At 41.4% G+C, this 18260-nt stretch overlaps 1 protein-coding gene across 8 annotated transcripts in view; it reads right to left on the bottom strand.

Annotated features, from left to right (window-relative positions):
- Window positions 1-18260, bottom strand: part of AMBRA1 (autophagy and beclin 1 regulator 1) — a 172037-nt gene extending 153777 nt beyond the window's left edge. For 3 of the 8 annotated variants that reach the window (XM_024558712.3, XM_024558715.4, XM_024558714.4), the window contains exon 1: window positions 18007-18260. The gene's annotated coding sequence lies outside the window, so the exon portion shown is untranslated. Of the gene's footprint in view, window positions 1-17797; window positions 17920-18006 lie in introns of those variants that run through there. The other 5 variants (XM_024558719.4, XM_045194107.3, XM_053923724.1 and 2 more) reach the window with 4 other exon arrangements.

Genomic DNA, 18260 nt, shown 5'->3' with positions numbered 1-18260 from the left:
ACAGGCATTAATCCTCAGATACAGAAAAAAAAACCTTTTTCATGTCCCCACACCTAGAAGGTCATAATTATAAAGAGTTGATTCAGGAGACAGAGAGAAGTAATGAATAAATCCAAATGAATCAGAGTCAGAACACAATGACTCATGCTATAACCTCAGGCAAATTCCATGTTATCCCTGCCTCAATCTACCTATCTATAAGGGAGCTAACTTCACCAGAGCTAACTATTACTTGCCTCCTAGTGGGTTTTGAGTATTAATACATGTTAACATATACACAAATCATGAGATGAAAGAGACAAGCAAAACCACAGTGTTATTATTGCTTTGATGCCAGAACTAAGCACCAGAAATCAAGGTAAATAAGTTATGTACACAAAGAATGTAGCCCCCAGGTGTAGCTCAATGGATTGAGTGTAGGCCTACAAATTGAAAGGTCACTAGTTCAATCCCCAGTCAGGGCACAGGCCTGGGTTGTGGGCCAGGTCCCCAGATGGGGGCGTTCAGGAGGCAACCAGTTGATGTTTCTCTTACACATCAATGTTTCTTTCTCCCTCCCTCCCCTCTCTCTAAAACTAAATAAACAAAACCTTAAAAAATGTAGGGTTTGAGCCCTGACCAGTGTAGCTCAGTTGGTTGGGCACCATCTTGTGGGTAACTGATCTAGTTCCTGGTCAGGGCACATGCCTGCCAGGACAAAAAAAAATTACATTCACACAAAAATATGTACACAAATGTGCACAGAAGCTTTATTCAAAATAGCTAAGAAATGGAAGAAAACTCAATGTTCCTCAATGAGCAAATGAGTAAACACGGTGCATCCAAACCTTGAAATATTACTCAGCAATTAAAAACAAATGAACTTATGTATGACCCATGGACATGAACTATAGGGGGGGAATGTGGAAGGGAGGGGGTGTGATGGAGTGGAGTGAAGGGGGGGGAAATGGGACAACTGTAATAGCATAATCAATAAAATATATTTTTTAAAAAATGAATTACTGGCACTCTCCCTCCTAGGAGCATACCCACACCTTGAGCATGCCCACACCTGTTTTCCCTGTCAGGTGTACACCACCTAAACTCTAAGGGTCCCGACAAGACTAGCAACCAGGATAGCAACGTCTGTGGCTGCTCATCCAGCAGCTCGTCCTGGGCTAACCCCTGTCTCCAAGGCCCCCTTTTCTCTGACTTTCCAGTGAGCCAAAGCAGCCCTGCCCAGGTTCTCTCCTGTCACTTCTATTACAGCCCCTTCCTTGTTTTGCTGTCTCCATCTTTAATAAACGTACTCCAAAATCAAAAAAGGAACTATCGATATGTGCCACTTGGGTGAGTCTCCAGGGAATTTTGCTGAGTAAAAAAGGCCAATCCAAAAAGTTATTTACTATATGATTCTATTTACATAACATTCTTGAAATAACAAAGGGAGACAGATCAGTGATTGCCAGGGATTACAGATAGGACTGGGGGAGGGGGAGGTAAGCCACATTCCCCAGTGGATATTTTTCCTTGATTCTCTGCACAAAGCTTTATTGCAACTTCATCCACCACACTATAAGATCTTTATGATTTGGAGGTGGGAGTGGCTACAAAAAGGCACCAGAAGAGTAGTCTGTGGTGATGTTCTGTATCTAGACTTGTATCTTGACTGTATCAATGGCAATACCCAGGTTGTGATAGTGTACTACAGATTTATAAAATGTTACCATTGGGGGAAACTGGGTAAAGGGCACAAAGGATCTCTCTTTCTCACTTCCCAGCAACTGTATGTAAATCTACAATTACCTCAGAGTCAAAACTTTAATTTTTAAAAAATAGGTAACACATGCTCCTTATAACAAGTAAAACAACAGTCTGTGGTCCATCTCCCTCCCAACCCCTCCTATTTTCACCCTCTTGAGATAAACATGCAACTCACTGCTCATATAAACATGCATGCATGTAACAATTCTTGTTTCCTGTATCAAAATGGGAACACATACACTACATATTACCCTGCAGCCTACCTTCTTCATTTATTATCACCATGTCATAGACAGTTAAAAAAAAATCTTTGAGCATCAAGCAAGATGAGAAGCATACAGTATTTTCTGACTGGGGCAAATCTGATAAATGTTTACAATGCTAATGTACAATAGCTGAGTTAGCAGCATTCAGTCAGAGTAAAAGAGAGACTATGTAATATAGAAGTAACATTCTAAAGAGATCTGCAAAAAAATAAAAACAAGGTCCTCAGCAGCTATTCAAGGATCCCATTCCCCCCCCCCCACGACTCCTCCATGAAACTATCCTGTGGGCTCACAAGGAAGAAATGCTAAATGATTTCTTTTCAGTAGAAAACTGTAAGAGGAGATAATACTCCCACATACTCAAGCCATAGCAAACAAACTTCCGTGAAAATATATTCCTCCTTCAAGCAAAATGTATTACTGATTATTTTTAAAACATCCATTTGTAATAACAGCTACTACCACGATTAAGTGCTAAGATCTCTAAATCCCCTTCCTACCATACTCCCATTTAACATACAAACCTGGCCCAATGTGAAATTACTTGCCCATGATCAAACAGCCAGTAAGTGGTAAAGTTGGAGTTCAAAGCTACGAACTAGTGGCTTTTGTACTTTACCAGGTCTTTCTATATTATTCCATGCAAACAGAAGAGATTCAATAAACTTAACAAGTGTATTTAGGTAGAAGCAATTTTCTAAATATGTCTACTGACTTTGACTCATTTTTTTCCCATGTATCATATTTGGTGGCAGGGGGTGGGGGAGGTGAGGCAGGGGGTGAGGACTATACTCTGTGCCAAACCCTATGATAGGTGACAAGGTCAAAGAGATGGGGGGAAAAAAAAAACAAACAAGCAAAATTTAAACAAACAGCAAAGGCCTCCAACGTTCAGTCTAGTGGGGATACAATACATTGTAACTCTAATTACCATACTGAAATGTGGCAAGTGTTACATCCTCAAGGAAGTACAGAAGTACGATGGGTTTGAAGAATCCAACTATCCTTCCAAAAGCAAATGATAATCTCTCACATTAGCTTCCTTACAATTCTCGTTTCAATTTTGCTGATATTCTTTTTAATTTTTTAATCCTTAACCAAGTTTATGTTTCTTGATTTTAGAGAGAGAGGAAGGGGAAGAGAGAGAGAAAGAGAACATCAATGTGAAAGAGAAACATCAATTGGTTGCCTCCGGTACTCACCCCAACTGGAGACTGAACCTAGGTATGTGCCCTGACCAGGAATTGAGCCTAAAACCTTTTGGTGTACTGAACATGCTCCAACCAACTGAGCCATCTGGTCAAGGCACTTTTAATTTATTGATTGATTTGAGAGAGAGAGAGAGAGAGAAAGAGAGAGAGAGAGAGAGAAAGGAGAGAAGGGCGGTAGGATGAAGAGAAAGAGACAGACAGACATCAATTTGTTACTCTACCTATTCACACATTCATTGGTTGATTCTTGAATGTGCCCTGACCTGGGATTGAACTTGCAACCTTGATGTATCGGAACAATACTCTAACCAACAGAGCTACCCAGCAGGGCTCTGCTCTAATATTCCACAAGTCACATATTTCCCTCCTTGATCCCTGGGCAAAAGGTCTATAATGTCCTAAATAAAACACTTCCCTGGACATGCTCAATAAGTATGAGCAAAAGCTTGCCAGCTCAAAACAGGGTAAGGCTCCTTCTCCAAAAATAATACTGTGATTTTTTTTTTTTTTTGGAATTTTGGCAATGAAGTTAAAGTATTTTTAACATTCTTGGTCAAAATCATGGATGTACAGAATTAAAAGTGACTCAGACATCGTTTTGAACATAAGATATTAAAAAGTTAAATTCACCTGTCCATTGTTACAAGACTATGGGCAGCTCTGAGACAAAAGCCCAGGTCTCTCAACTCACTGTATGGGGTCCCTTTCCAAAGCTGCTTCTTTCAAAGTCCAATGAAAATAAACTTAATGAAATTCAAGTTTTCTCATTTCATCAAAGATAGATGCATCCATGAAGAAATAATCATGCACAATTTAAAGACCAACTTTAAAGTGGAGTTTAAGGAGTAACTTTATCAAAAACAAACATGCTAAGCTCCCATTATGGGTGCAGGGAAAGGTAAAGAGCTGCTCATCCTTGATATGGTGGGAGCTCTTCAGGCATTTGGGAACTATTCTAGGATCCCTCCCTAGATAGGGAGGGATATGTCAATACACTAAAAAATTGCCATCAACATCATCATCTTAGCAATAGCTAGTATTTGGGGGGTATCTACTATAAGCCAGGCACTTTACATGTTACTTCTGATCCTTACCACTCTTCAAAGACAGGTGTTATCACCCATTGTATATTTGTGTGCACCAGGTTTAAAGAAGTATCTCCAAATCACACAGCTACCCGGGGTGGGATTAAAAATCCTACCCTCAAGTCCATGCTCTTTTTCCACTATTCTACTTTCCCTAAGGACAGAATATCTGCACTTGCACATGTGGATGTGACATCAAGTCACTTCAACTTTGACATAATTTCTTGATTGGCAGTTATATAATTTAGCCATTTTTTCAATATTCGGGTTGTTATAATGAATTTTCTTTCATAATTCCTCAGTTGTCTTCCAGGCTTTCTTTCTTTCTTTTTTTCTCTTTAAGAAGCAAACCCCTTTTTCCAAATAAAATCTTACATGAAAACACTAAAACATAAAACAGATCAAAATTGAGCTGCTCTGATTTAAGCAGAGTGGTAAGACAAAAGCTTTCCCTTACTCTCACAGTCATCCCTGAGCATCTCCAAAGAACACAATTTGAAAAAAACACTAGCTTGAAACACAAGACTGCATTTTCCATCTCAGATTTGCCATTCACCATTTATATACCCTTTGGCAAGAAAAGGTTTTACTTTTTCTGGTCCTTTACAAGAGATACCACCATATACTTTACAGGTCTGTAATGAATATTAAATGGAGGAACAAATATAAAATTCCCAGTACATAGTGATTTTATATTACTCAAAAGTTGGCTCCCTTCTCTTTTATACTGCAGAGATAACAGCTGTTGTCAATTCAAGAAAGCTCAATACAGTCCCTGGTGGGGTACCTCAGTTGGTTAGGGTGTTGTCCCGATACACCAAAGTTGTGGGTTCGATCCCTGGTCAGGGCTCATATAAGAAGCAACCAAATGAATGCATAAGTAAATGGGAAAACAACTTGATGTTTGTTTCTCTCTCCCCTTCTTCTCTTTCTTCCTCTCTCTCTAAAATCAATAAGCTGGGAACTTAACATTGCATTTAATGAGTACTTTTATGTTTATGTTCTGCAACAGAATCTAATGTTCATTTGCCAATCTTTGGGGCTTCTATTTCTCCAGGCACCACAAACCAAAAATACATTTAGGTTATGTGCAGCTTCATCTAAATAATTTTAACCTCGCACATGCTAAAATAGTAATAAAGAATCGATTACCTTAATCTGTTATTGATAATGTGTTCCTATTTCTACATGTATAGCAGGAGCCCAAATTAATTTCTACAGGAGAGTCTCAGTCTGAATCTAAACCGAACCAACAACTTTCAAATCACATACTCTACAGAAGCCACAGATGTTGGCTTTGATCCCCATGTTGTAGAAAGAAAATCATAACAAAAATACATCATACAAAAAATAAATAAAATAAAAATTAAAAATTCATCATACAGCCATGAAAACTCATTTATGATAAAAAACACATTTCTCAGCATAAGATTCAGAATGTTAATTGCCTATTTTACCAGAAGACCTTGAGCAATTCACCTACTTGCTATTGATCATTTCCTCATAAGGAAAATGAAAACATATTCATTAAAATGCCAGAAATACTGTTTTGATTAACTATCGCACAACTACGTTCTGGGGTTACCAGGGACTTCAGCAAGTCCTTTGTTATCTCCCTCATTTCTAAACAAGCCCAAACCTAAATCATCCTAGAAAGATAGTTACTAAGTCCTAGGGGAAGATAATTTCACAACCTCCCTTGGTCACATTCCAACATCTTACAGTCAGGAAGTTCTTTCTAATTTGTAAGCTATATCCCTTCTGTTGCAATTAAAACATATTCCCTCTTGTCTTGTCCTCTATGGAAAGAGAACATCTGCTTAACAGCACCTGAACAATATCTTTTCAAGACATTATAAAATATAGGAAGCCCATTTCAAACAGCTTCATGTAAATGCAACATGTCTTTAAATGGGTCACCTTAGACAAAGAACATGATTAAGTCTTAAATTCCCAGCTCCATCACTGACTTGCTCTGAAGATGATGCAGATGTTGTGCCTCAATTATACCATCAGTAAAATGCAAATAATAAAACCAGTATGTTAGGGTAACATAGTTCTCAAAAAATTAAACATACAGGAAAAGATTCTCAATCCCATTCTAAACCCAGCCAACAACTCTCAAATCACATACTCTATGGCCCTGCGATTCCACTCATAAGTACATATCCAAAACGACTGAAAACAAGTACCTGTATACACATCTTACACACACTATTGACAACTGACACTATTGACAATACCCAAAAGGTGAAAACAGTCCAAGTGTTCAACAGCTGAATGGATAAAGAAATTGTGGTATAGACATACACAAATGGTTATATGTACATTGATTGTATGATTCCATTATATCCAAAACAGGTCAACCCATAAAAACAGAATGCAGATTGCTGGTTCCCAGGGGCCGGTGGAAAGGAGGAATGAAAAGAAGCTGCTTATTTGGAAAAGAGGTTTTTGGAGTGATGGAGATGTTTTAAAACTAAACAGAGATGGCAGTTACACAACACTGTGAATATACTAAATGCCACTTAATTATTCATTTCAAAATGGCTAATTGTGTGTTACATCAATAACTTTTTTAAAGAATGGTAGAAGAACTAACAAGGAAGATATGCATAAAATGCCTAGTCCTTCCCTGGAAAGTCAGCATATAAAATTCCAGGTAGAACGGTAGACAAATGTTTAATGTTATTTGAATATAGCCAACTAGACTCTAAGCAAAGAATAAGTAAATGGGGAACAAAATAGAAACCCAAATCAAGACTGGAGTCACAATTATACAGTATCCTATATGGAAATAAGGACCATTAAATAAGTGAATGAATAAAGAGATAGAGTAAATAATTAAGCACATCAGCTAATTAACTATAGCAACAATAACAGGAGAACAGTAAGAAAAAATACAAGTAAAGAAAGAACTTTAAAAGCTAATACCAAAATACAAAGACACACTAGGTAGGAAGGTGCAAAAAGAAAGGTGAATAAATAGCTAGGCCGAAAAGTACATAAACCCTAAACTCCCAGGCCACATATAGAAACCATAGGAATCATTACTCTCCTCATTTGGCAAATATCCTGATTCCCTCACCCCTTTCTCCTTTAATACAACCCTCCTGACACACCACCAAAGCTAAGCAGTCAAGAACACAAAAATGAAAAGGTATTGTTCCTATCTTCATGGACCTTATTGTATTACTTCTTCTTAAAATATTACTCCTTATGGGAAGGCAGACATTCTAATAATCAAAATATACAAACCATTTCCACTACCTCCCTTCCCACTTCTTAAAACCATTTCAACCTAGCTTCTTGCCCTACTTTCCTCCAATACTGTTTTTGCTATAATCATCATGATCTCTATGTTGCTGAAATAAAATACAGGTGGATCATTTCCCTTCTTGAAACATGCTCCTCCTCTCTCCATTTCTGAGATTTTTCTCTTAAGTTCCTTAGAGACAGATCCTGAGCACTCTTCCTAAGCTATACATACCTTTCCTCCAGGTAATCTCCATTTCTTTTGCCTGTAAATACCACCTATATATACCAAAAGCATCCAGATTTATTTCCAGCACCACTTTTGAGCCTTAGCTCAAAGGCTGCTTGCCTGATGTCTCCACTTGTATGTTTTCCCACATCTCACATTTAGCATGACTAAAATTGAGGTCTTCATTCCACTCCCCAACTCTAATCAAAATCTGCTCCTCCTCCAGTGTTTCCATCTCAGAAATGGCAACTTCATCTACCCAGATGCTCATGCCAGAAATCTGGGAATCATACTTGACACCTCTTCCCACATATACTATCCATTAGGTCTTGCCTGTCCTAATTCTAAAATATCTACTGAACCTTTCTACTTTCCTCCATCCCCACTGCCTACAGCCTAATCCAAACCATCATCATCTTTTGCCTGGATCACAATAAGACATCCCAACTATCACACTTCCCCCTTTTCTCTTTCCAAATTTTCTATAATTTCCAATTTTTTTAATCCAAAAATTTCCACAATGTAGCCAGAGAAATCTTTTAAAATCATATAAGATCACAACACTCACCTTAAAACCTTCAAAGGCTTCCAATTATACTTTAAAAAGAAATCCAAACTCCTCGACGCAGTCCTGCTTTAAGTCTCTATCCTTGTACTAAGCCTCTTCCCTTCCTCCCCACTGTGTTCCAACCACACCAATGTCCTTTCAGTTTCTGAAATGTGCTAAAGTCTTTCCCACCCCAAGCCTGTCCTATGTGACATTGCCTTTACCTTCCCTTTTCATCCTTCTAGTCTCTGCTTAAGTATCACTTCAGAGAAACCTCCCCAAAGCTCCAATATAATACAAGTTCCCCTATTATAATCTCCTTTTTACTTATCCATCATGGGACTTTACACACTTTGCAATTACACATTTACTGGTGCTTTTTTTTTTTTAACTGATTCTCTCCTCTGGACTATAATTTTTATAAGGGCATGGACAATGTCTATTTTTTTCACTCTAGTCTTAGTACAGTGACAGTAGTTTAGAAAGTTTAGAATTGTTTGTAGTTTAGAATCAATATAGGGATTAAGAGCAAGGGACTCTGAAATTAGGGTACTTGGGTTTCAAATCCTGGTTCTGCCACTTACTAACTCTACGAGTTTGGGCAAACTACTTAGCCTCTCTGTGCCACAATTTCAACATCTATAAAATGGGAGGAATGAAAGTACCTACACCATAAGGTTGTTATGAGAATGAAAAGAATCAATGACACAAAGCACTTAGTATAGTACCTGGCTCAAAGCATTTCAATAAGCAATGGTTCTGATCAGTTCGTATGGTATCCTCACTACCTATCACAGAGACAGACACTCAATAAACCTTGACTGAATGAATGAAATAAAAAAACAGACTTCACTATAATCATTAGGTTTTTTTAATGACAGAGAAGGAATATTATAAAGACTTAGAGAGGAAAACAAACAGTTAAGGCAAAGACTGAAGCAATTTGGCATAAAGAACCAACGCTACTGGATTCTTAGTCTTTACCATTATGCAAAAAATATGTTCATTATTCCAGAAGTTTACCCAAGGCAATTTGGTAGCTTTGACTTTTCCCTAAATATCATTCTTTTCCATGTCTTTAATCAACTTCAAAATCCTTCAAGCACCAGTCATGTTCAAAAAGATGGTAAGTCACTGTTTAAATAGACGGTAAAACTCGCCATGGCCAGCGTGGCTCAGTTGGTTAGAGCGTCCTCTCATAAACTGCAAAGTCGAGTTCGATTTCTGGTCAGGGCACATGCCTAAGATGCAGGTTTGGTCCCAGGTTGGGCACATAAAAGAGGCAACCAATCAATGTTTCTCAAATCAATGTTTCTCTCCCTCTCTCTCTCCCTCCCTCCCCCCCCCCTCTCTAAAATCAATAAGCATGTCCTAGGTGAGAATTTTTAAAAATTGAAAAAATAATATAAAACAAATAGATGGTAAAATTAAGATGCTAATATTTTCTACCTGTTTTGCAAAGAAATGTTCTTCTGTTTCTAAAATACCTCTGGTCTGTTTTGCTACTTGTATTACAAAATCCTCAAAATTTTGCCACCTATCTTATATTTGGAACTCGTTCAGACAATGCTGCTTTCTAGGTTTCTCTCTCCCAGTAAGGACTTTACCTCTTACTTTAATCTGAAGGGCATTCAGGGGAAGGAGGCACATATATGCTGCTTTAACTTCCAACTCCCTATTCAAGTTTTCTCAAAACACCCTAAACTTCAATCTAAGTATCACTATTATTTATTCTCCTTTTGAAGGATATATATGACAAGATCTGTCCAGAAAAAGTCCAGCCACTGTTAATGTAATGAGAACAGTTTGTGCAAAACCAATGTAACCTGGCGGCGAAGGGAGTGGACTGGAATGCGCATGCATGAACAATGACAATTTCACTGTACTAGTCAGTGGGGTGGTAGACACTGATGAGCGAGCATCTGTACTGTGTGGCCGTCTTGTTTAAAATGACTGAGCAAGTAGAGCAAGGAATCTGCATCAAATTTTGCATTAAGCTTGAACACTCCTCCATGGAAACTATTTGGATGATTCAGAAGGCCACAGCTATGGGCAACTGCTGATTGGCAACTTCACAACAACGCGCCCGCTCATGCATCACCTCTCCTCCTCTTGTGCAGGGTTTTTTGGCGAAACATCAAATCACCCAGGTGACTCAGCCATACAGCCCAGATTTGGCGTCCTGTGACTTCTGGCTTTTCCCAAAACTAAAATCACCTTTAAAAGGCAAGAGATTTCAGACCGTTGATGAGATTCAGGAAAATACAACAGGAAAGCTGATGATTCCAACAAAGGATTTTGCAGTGTTTTGAACAGTGGAAGAGACACTGGGAGAACTGTGTGAGGTTCCAAGGTGCCTAGTTTAAAGGGGACTGAGGAGTCATTGTCCTGTGTGCAATGTTTCCAGTATCTTGTATCTTCTTCAATAAATGCCTCTATTTTTCATTGTACATGGCTGGATCCTTTCCAGACAGACCTTGTAGCCTTTATCTTGTTATAATAATAATAACACTGCAAATGACACTAGCATATACAGTGCTATGTGCTGTTCTTTACATATATTAACTCATTTAACTCTCACAACTATATGATATTCTACAGATGAGGAGAGGCACAGAGAGATTAATAACTTGCCCAAGTTGCACAGCTAGTAAGTAAGTAGTGGCACTGGGATTTTGCACCCAGATTGCTTGGCTCCAGAGTCAGTGCCACTATGTTGTTATTCAAGAGTTTGGGAAGACATTTTTCTGCCCCTGTTTTCACTGGTCAGCTAGACCAAAATATCCCCCAAATCAAACATGCATATTAATGCTCTTCGACTCAACAAAATTTTAGATATTTCATTATATCATTGGCATATATGCCTAAAATAAAGTAACTTTGATTCATGGAAGAATATATGTTTTATCCTGGGAAGCTGAAATAAACAAATGATGAAATCATCAAATGTGATATCTACCTCAGTTAATTCTACAGATAAAAATATGAGTCCAGGTTTCCTCAGCCACATCAGCCACCCCGAGGGACATGGATCCACAGCCAGCACCATTCACGACTGGAGACAGCCTTGGCCTTGATCATCGATGTCTTTGCCCAGTATGTGGGGGCAGATGGCAACGCATGGAGCCTGAGCAAGGGCGAGATGAAGGTGCTCCTGGAGAAGGAGCTGCCAGGCTTCCTACAGAGCAGAAGGGACATGGAGGCTGTGGACAAACTGCTCAAGCACCTGGACACCAATGGAGACGCCATGGTAGACTTCAACGAGTTCACAGTGTTTGTGGCTGCCATCACGTCTGCCTGTGAGTCGTACCTCCCACAGAAGGAACTCAACTGAGGCCCTGCAGACCCCGATTCCTGAAGGGGGCCCAGGGAGCAGGCACCTGGCTTCCAGAAAGCTCTAGGAAGCAATTATTTCTCTGGGCTGAGCAAGCTGACGGTTGTCTGATTAATAAAATGCTTGTGAAATGAAAAAATATATATGATTCCACTCTCTACAGTGCTTGTTCCCCCTTCCTCAGTTTACATTCACTCCTCAGCCTGATCCAGTTCTGCCTTCCCTCAAGATCACTTATGGATATTACTGATGATCTCCTTGTTCCCAAAGCCAATTGTCAATTCTCTATTCTTATCTAACTTGACCTCTTAGCAGAAAGGCAAACAAGTAACAAGCTTCCTTAATTTTATTTTTTATTTATTGATTTGGTGGGGTGAGAGAGAAACATCAATTTGTCATTCTCCTTATTTATGCATTCATTGGTTGCTTCTTTTATATGCCCTGACCGGGGATTGAACTCACAACCTCAGTCTATCAGGACAATGGACCTACATGGTCAGGGCCCAAGCTTCCTTACTTTTAAAAAATTCCTCCCCGACCCCCACTTTCTTCAATATCTCACTGTTGGGATTTTCCTGATCCCACACTGGGTGTCCTTTTCAAAACCCATGATTTCTCCCCTTTGACTCAATCTTTAAATGTTGCTATGTTCCAAAGCTCAGTTCTTACCCTCTTCTTTTCTCTATTAGAAAAGAAAAGGAAACAGGAAAAAGGAAAAGAAAAAAAAGGCCCTAGCCAGGTAGCTCACTTGGTTAGAGCATCATCCTGATAACACCAAGGTGATACACCAAGGTTACAGTTAGATCCCTGGTCAGGGCACATACAAGAATCAACCGATGAATGCGTAAATAAGTAGAATGACAAATCAATCAATATCTCTCTCTCTCTCTTCCTCTCCCCCCCTTCCTCTTTCTCTCTTAAAAAAAAAATCAGTAATTTTTTTTTAAAAAGGAAAGGAAAAAAGAGATTCCAGTAAGTAGTACTAAAAATGTTTGCAAGATACTTTTAATTCTTGGTCCCTGGCCAGGTGGTTCAGTTGGTTAGAGCATCATCCTGATGAGCCCAGGTTGTGGGTCCGATACCCAGTCAGGGCACATATAGCAGTCAACTAATGGATGTGTGAATGAGTGGAGCAGTGGGTCAATGTTAATGTCTGTCTGTCTGTCTCTCTCTTTCTCTCGACAACCCCCCCCCTCTAAAATCAATAAATAGCCCTGGATGGTGTGGTTCAGTGGACTAAATGACAGTTTGTGAACCGAAAGGTCATTGGTTCGATTCCCAGTCAGGAAAGGCGCATGCCTGAGTTGCGGGCCAGGTCCCCAGTTGGGTATGTGCAAGAGGCAACCAATGGATGTTTCTGTCACATATTGATGTTTCTCTCCCTTTCTCCCTCCCTTCCCTTCTCTCTAAAAATAGATAAATAAAATCTAAAAAAAAGTACTTAAAATCAATACAAGTTTTTTAAAAAATACTTTTAATTCTTAGAAGGCACCAAATAAGATTATAGATATTGTTATATAAACACTCAGCAGAAGCTACATTTTTCGTCTCTCAAATTCAGACAATTCTCCTAAGTCTGTCGCCTTAAATAAGGCACTTCAGCTTATTCCTTGCTACAAATACACCTGAAGGAATGGCATGTATTTAGTGTTTGAATTCACGGATCCCAACTTCCAAAGGAGAGTTATTTGGGGAAAAAATGAGAACTAATTAAATTTAGGTCACATTAGCATTAAACTCAGTAGGCAAGCACTCTGGATATTTATAAGCCCTACTTATCCTTTACCACAGCAAACCCAGGGTCATCATACATTAAGTAACAGACAACTATTACATGTAGCAATCTTAAATGAAGACTTCCATTGTGATGGCAGCAGCAGGGAACTATAATTTACTGAATGGTGGTATGTTATAACCACAACTTTAGGGGGATTAAGGATGTCATGACTGACAACTGCAATCCCTGTGGACACACAGCGCCCTCCTCACTCCATCTCTGTCAGCCTTGGATTGTTTCTTTCAGAGCACAGCCTAAATTTCAGTATTCATCAGATACCCAGTCAACTCTGCTTCCCACTGGAATAAATTCCATAAGAGCAAGAACCTTCATGTCGTCTTTTGTATTCCAGCATCTAATGAGCATTCAATAAATATTTGCTGGATGAACAAAAAGTCTGAAATGGTAACGGTTGAAATACAGAGTCACAATAAAGAAATAGTTCCAACGGTGTAATAGGCATACCTCAGGAATAAACACAGTAGAAAAAAATACTCAATGAAGAAGGGGAAAAGTTTAGATGGAAAAGTGGAAATATCAACCCCAGGAGCAAAGGAAGAGACAGAGAGCAAGTTAGAAAAGATAGTATACTAATCTACAGACACACAAACTAGGACTAACTGGAAGAGAGGGGGTAAATATGCTTAGTCTCACTCCATCTAAACATGCAGCACCTAAAATTCACATTTCACTAGCACTGCCACGCACTAACTCCTTTCCACATCATGTTAGGAAGCTCTTTCAATGATGGCTTAATGTTTATCACCTCTATTCTCCTTGTCAAGCATAATGGTGCCTTGAAAAAAACAAGTAGTCCAAGAACCTAGATGACATCTGTTCACTGTTGTTGTAAGATAGCATGCAAGTTAACATTTGAAGAGCACTTTATCTTTTCAAAGAAGGTTCATGTACTTTTTCAACAGAAGAATTATGATAGAAGTGTTATCTTTCCCATTCTTTAAATGCAGACTCATAGCCCTGGCTGATGTGACTCAGTGGATTGAGTGCCAGCCTGTGAAGCAAGGGGTCACTGGTTCGATTCCCAGGCAAGGCACAGGTCTGGGTTGTGGGCGAGGTCCCTGGTGGGGGTGGGGGTAGGCGTAAGAGATAACCATACATTGCTGTTTCTCCTCCTCTCTTTCTCCCTTCCTTCCCCTCTAAAAATAAAGAAATAAAACCTTTTTTAAAAAATAAATAAATACAGACGCATAAAAGCATTCAAAGCCTTGGATCTCAAGCCCAGCTCTGCTATACACTTGCTGTGTGATCTTGGTCAAATTATTTACTCTCTCTGAGTTCAGTTTATTTTCCATCGGGAAAATAGAATCTACCTTGAAGGACTATTATGAGTACTAAATGAGATTAAACACATGTTGGACAGTAACCTTCCCTACAGCCTCCTTTAAAAATTTGTACAAGACTTCTCAGCTAGTTAAGCTAGTAAACCTTGGAATTAAATCCTGGTCTCCTGATTCCTTAATCTGTTTTTTTTTTCTTACCACATCACTTTGGCAGATTGCCATGCACTACTGGATACATAAATACACTCTGACAAAAACTGATCACAAAATTTTTTATCTATCAGTAACTAATTTTAGTTTTAGGAAAAGGAAAAAATAGATCTAATTAACTTGAGGGAGAGAACAGGCTTTAAAATGTAAAATACAAATCACTGTTAAACCACAGAACAGGTTGTACCACAGTACCTCTGTATAAACAGAAATTATGACAAGAAACAGAAAGTTATCTTTAGGTTTATGAGGAACAATTGGAGAAAGAAATAAGAATGACTATGATTAAAGGAACTTTAGGTTTTGGGGGGGTTGGGGTTTTTTGGTTTTGTTTTTGTTTTTTTGTAAACCAAACCACTGGGCAAAAAGATGTGCATCCCATTCCAAAATAACTTCATCATCCCTGACTGGTGTGGCTCAGTGGGTCAGGAAAGGTCATCAATTCCCAGTCAGGGCACAGGCCTGGGTTGTGGGCCAGGTCCCTGGTTGGGGGGGGGGGGGGCGGGGGGAGGTATGCAAGAGGCAGCTGGTATTTCCCTCTCTTTCTCCCTCCTTTCCCCTTGCTTTAAAAATAAATAAATAAAATCTTAAAAAAAAATTATCAAGACAGCTTTAAAAGAGACTTAAGTACGATAACAACAAAACCTTTTCTCTCATTCCTTTAAGAGTGAGATAAATTATCAACATAAACTGCCAACATTCATGAAGATCCTTGAAGACCATAACTGTATGGATTCAGTATTAATAAGCAGCTTAAAGGACCATGATCAAAAATATAAAAGTTTCCCCAGCTGGTGTGGCTCAGTGGATTTGAGCAGGGGCCTGCGAAGCACAGGGTGATGGGTTCGGTTCCCAGTTGGGGCACATGCCTGGGTTTCGGGCCAGGTCCCCAGTAGGGGGCGTGCGAGAGGCAACCACACATTGATGTTTCTCTCCCTTTCCTCTCTAAAAATAAATAAATAAATAAAATCTTCTAAAAAATGTAAAAATATAAGTTTCGTAAGCTTCTTCACACATGTTGAAAATATACAATATAAAACTAAGTTATTACTTCGCTAATGAAAATAACCAGTTGTTTTCAACTGACATACGTAACTCCTTCCAGGGCAAGTTCGAGAAGACATTCAAAGAAGTTCGCCTCTTTACCAACCCAGAGAACTTTCTTTACCGAAAGAGAAGGCAGAGTTACTCCGTCCCATTCTGAGCCTGTCAATTTCTGAGAGGAAACTGACACTGACAGCACAGCACACGATTCAGCCAAGAAACAGGAACGTTGGGTGAGTCCCTCTCACAAAGCAGGGAGAAGCTGCATTCACACAACCTCCCCACCACAACCACCGTGTTTCTTTTCCTCCTCAATGCAACGCAAGCCTCCGCTAAGCATTTCCCACAAAAACGGAACAAAATGTTCCTCACATTTGTTTCTGACTCGCACGGCGAACCCCATTTATTATTTAGTATCCACTAGGAGCTGATGAGACGCCACACTACCTCTCAGTTCTGCGCAAACCGACCAGCCCCCGGGGGACAGCGCCCCTTCCTTCCCCCAATTCCTTCCTCCGGCACCAAGTCTCTCCCACCGGAGCAGCTTTCTTCGGAGATCACACTCTGCGCCCGACTTCCCCTCCGGCGGCTCTTCCCTGACCCCGTCCTGGGAGCGCGGAAGCCCCGCGTCACCAAGGGCCCCGCAGCTAAACCTCGCTGACCTCCCAAAAGCAAAAGCAAAAACCAATCACAGGGACAACGACCCTTCCACCGCTCACGCTGGATTCTGAAACCGCTGAAGGAACGTGAACTTGTACAGTTTCTATCCAAGGACGGGGATTTTGTCTGTCCTCCCTTAAAACCACCCTCCTACTTACTCCACATACTGCGGAAATACTTATTCAACCTCCAATGACCTCTCCGCTGATTACTTTTTCCAGCAAAAAAGTTACACAAATGAGCGCCGTGACACTGACTCCAATGACAACAAAACGAGTTAAGTACACTTAGTCCCCAAAGTCTCCACGCTGGGAGACGACAGGCAAACGGAAGGGAGCTCCCCGAGAGCTAACTTTCAATTTAAGTATCTCGATGTGTGAGTGTTACACTCAGCTTTTTTAGCTCCAGCACATGCAGTAACCAAGCCGCTGCTCCAACGGGGAACAACTGCTCTGACAAAAGAAAGACGAACCCCGGGCTCGGATTCTCCGTAGAAACCGAAGTCTCTGGGGACACACGTCTGACTGCAAGAGCGTGACCACCACGTCGGACCTCAACCTCCCACCCCGCGGCTGAGATTCCCGCGGAGAAGCGGGCTGAGGGGCAAGAGAGGTGCCAGCTAGAAAGCCAGCTCAACAACAACCGACATTTGCTACCAGAGACAGAATGAAACTGGCATTGTTACTCTCGCGAACACAACACAGACTCTGAGAAGCAGACGCGACGGAAGGGCGCACGGTCCTTCCCAGCGAAGTCGCCAGGGACAAGTCTGCGTTCCTCGGGAGCAGAAAGCACGGACACCCACACGGCGAGTCGCGGTTAAAGATCTGCTGGGGACACGGGGGACGGACACGCCCCAGATCCCGGCCTCAGTTTCCCTACGCAAGACAGGTGAGAGCAGAACTCTTCGCTCGGAGGAGCCGGAGCCCCCGGCGCCGGAGCCCCTTCGAAGGCCCACCTCATCGGGGGTCCCCAGCGCCACCGAGTCCGGACCAGAGAGCTAGGGTGGGAGGGAGGAGAAAGGAAGCCGGGTCAGAGCGCACAACGCCCTATCGGTTCCGGGAAAGCGATTCCCCCCACGCTGGGGGTGACAACACCCGCCCTCGACCCAGCGTCCCCTGCCTACCGAACCCACCGAGCAGCCCCGGCATCTCTCGCTCCTTCCGGCTTCTCCCTCCGCGCCCCGCCGCCTCTCCGACCGCGCCCCCGAACGCAGCCGGGAAGCTCCTCCTCTGGCCGCGTCTCCGCAGCCGACCCGCCCGCCCACCCGCCGGCGCCAAGGTCTCCTCCACCAGACGGCGGAAGGATGCCGGGCCGGGCCTCCCAGGCTCCTCCCGGGCCTACCTGCAGGGCGGACGGGGGCTCGCTTTGCAGCCTAGCGAGCGGACTGAGCCGCGAAGAGGAAGAAGAGGCAGAAAGGAAGCGAGGGTCCGCTCTACCGACCAGCGGGAGAAAGCAGCCTGAGCGCGGGGCCTCGCGGATAAGTCAGCCTTCAACCCGGCGCCGCCGCCGCTGAGGAGACATCAAGCAAGAAGACGGCGCAAAAGATCACCGAATACACGAACGTCCCAGACATCAAAGGAGGAGCGCCCGCGCAG

This window comes from Desmodus rotundus, chromosome 5 (genome assembly GCF_022682495.2).
Source record: "Desmodus rotundus isolate HL8 chromosome 5, HLdesRot8A.1, whole genome shotgun sequence".
NCBI lineage: Eukaryota > Metazoa > Chordata > Mammalia > Chiroptera > Phyllostomidae > Desmodus > Desmodus rotundus.
Note: the sequence above shows the minus strand (reverse complement) of the source record. Positions and strands in the feature narration are given on the sequence as shown.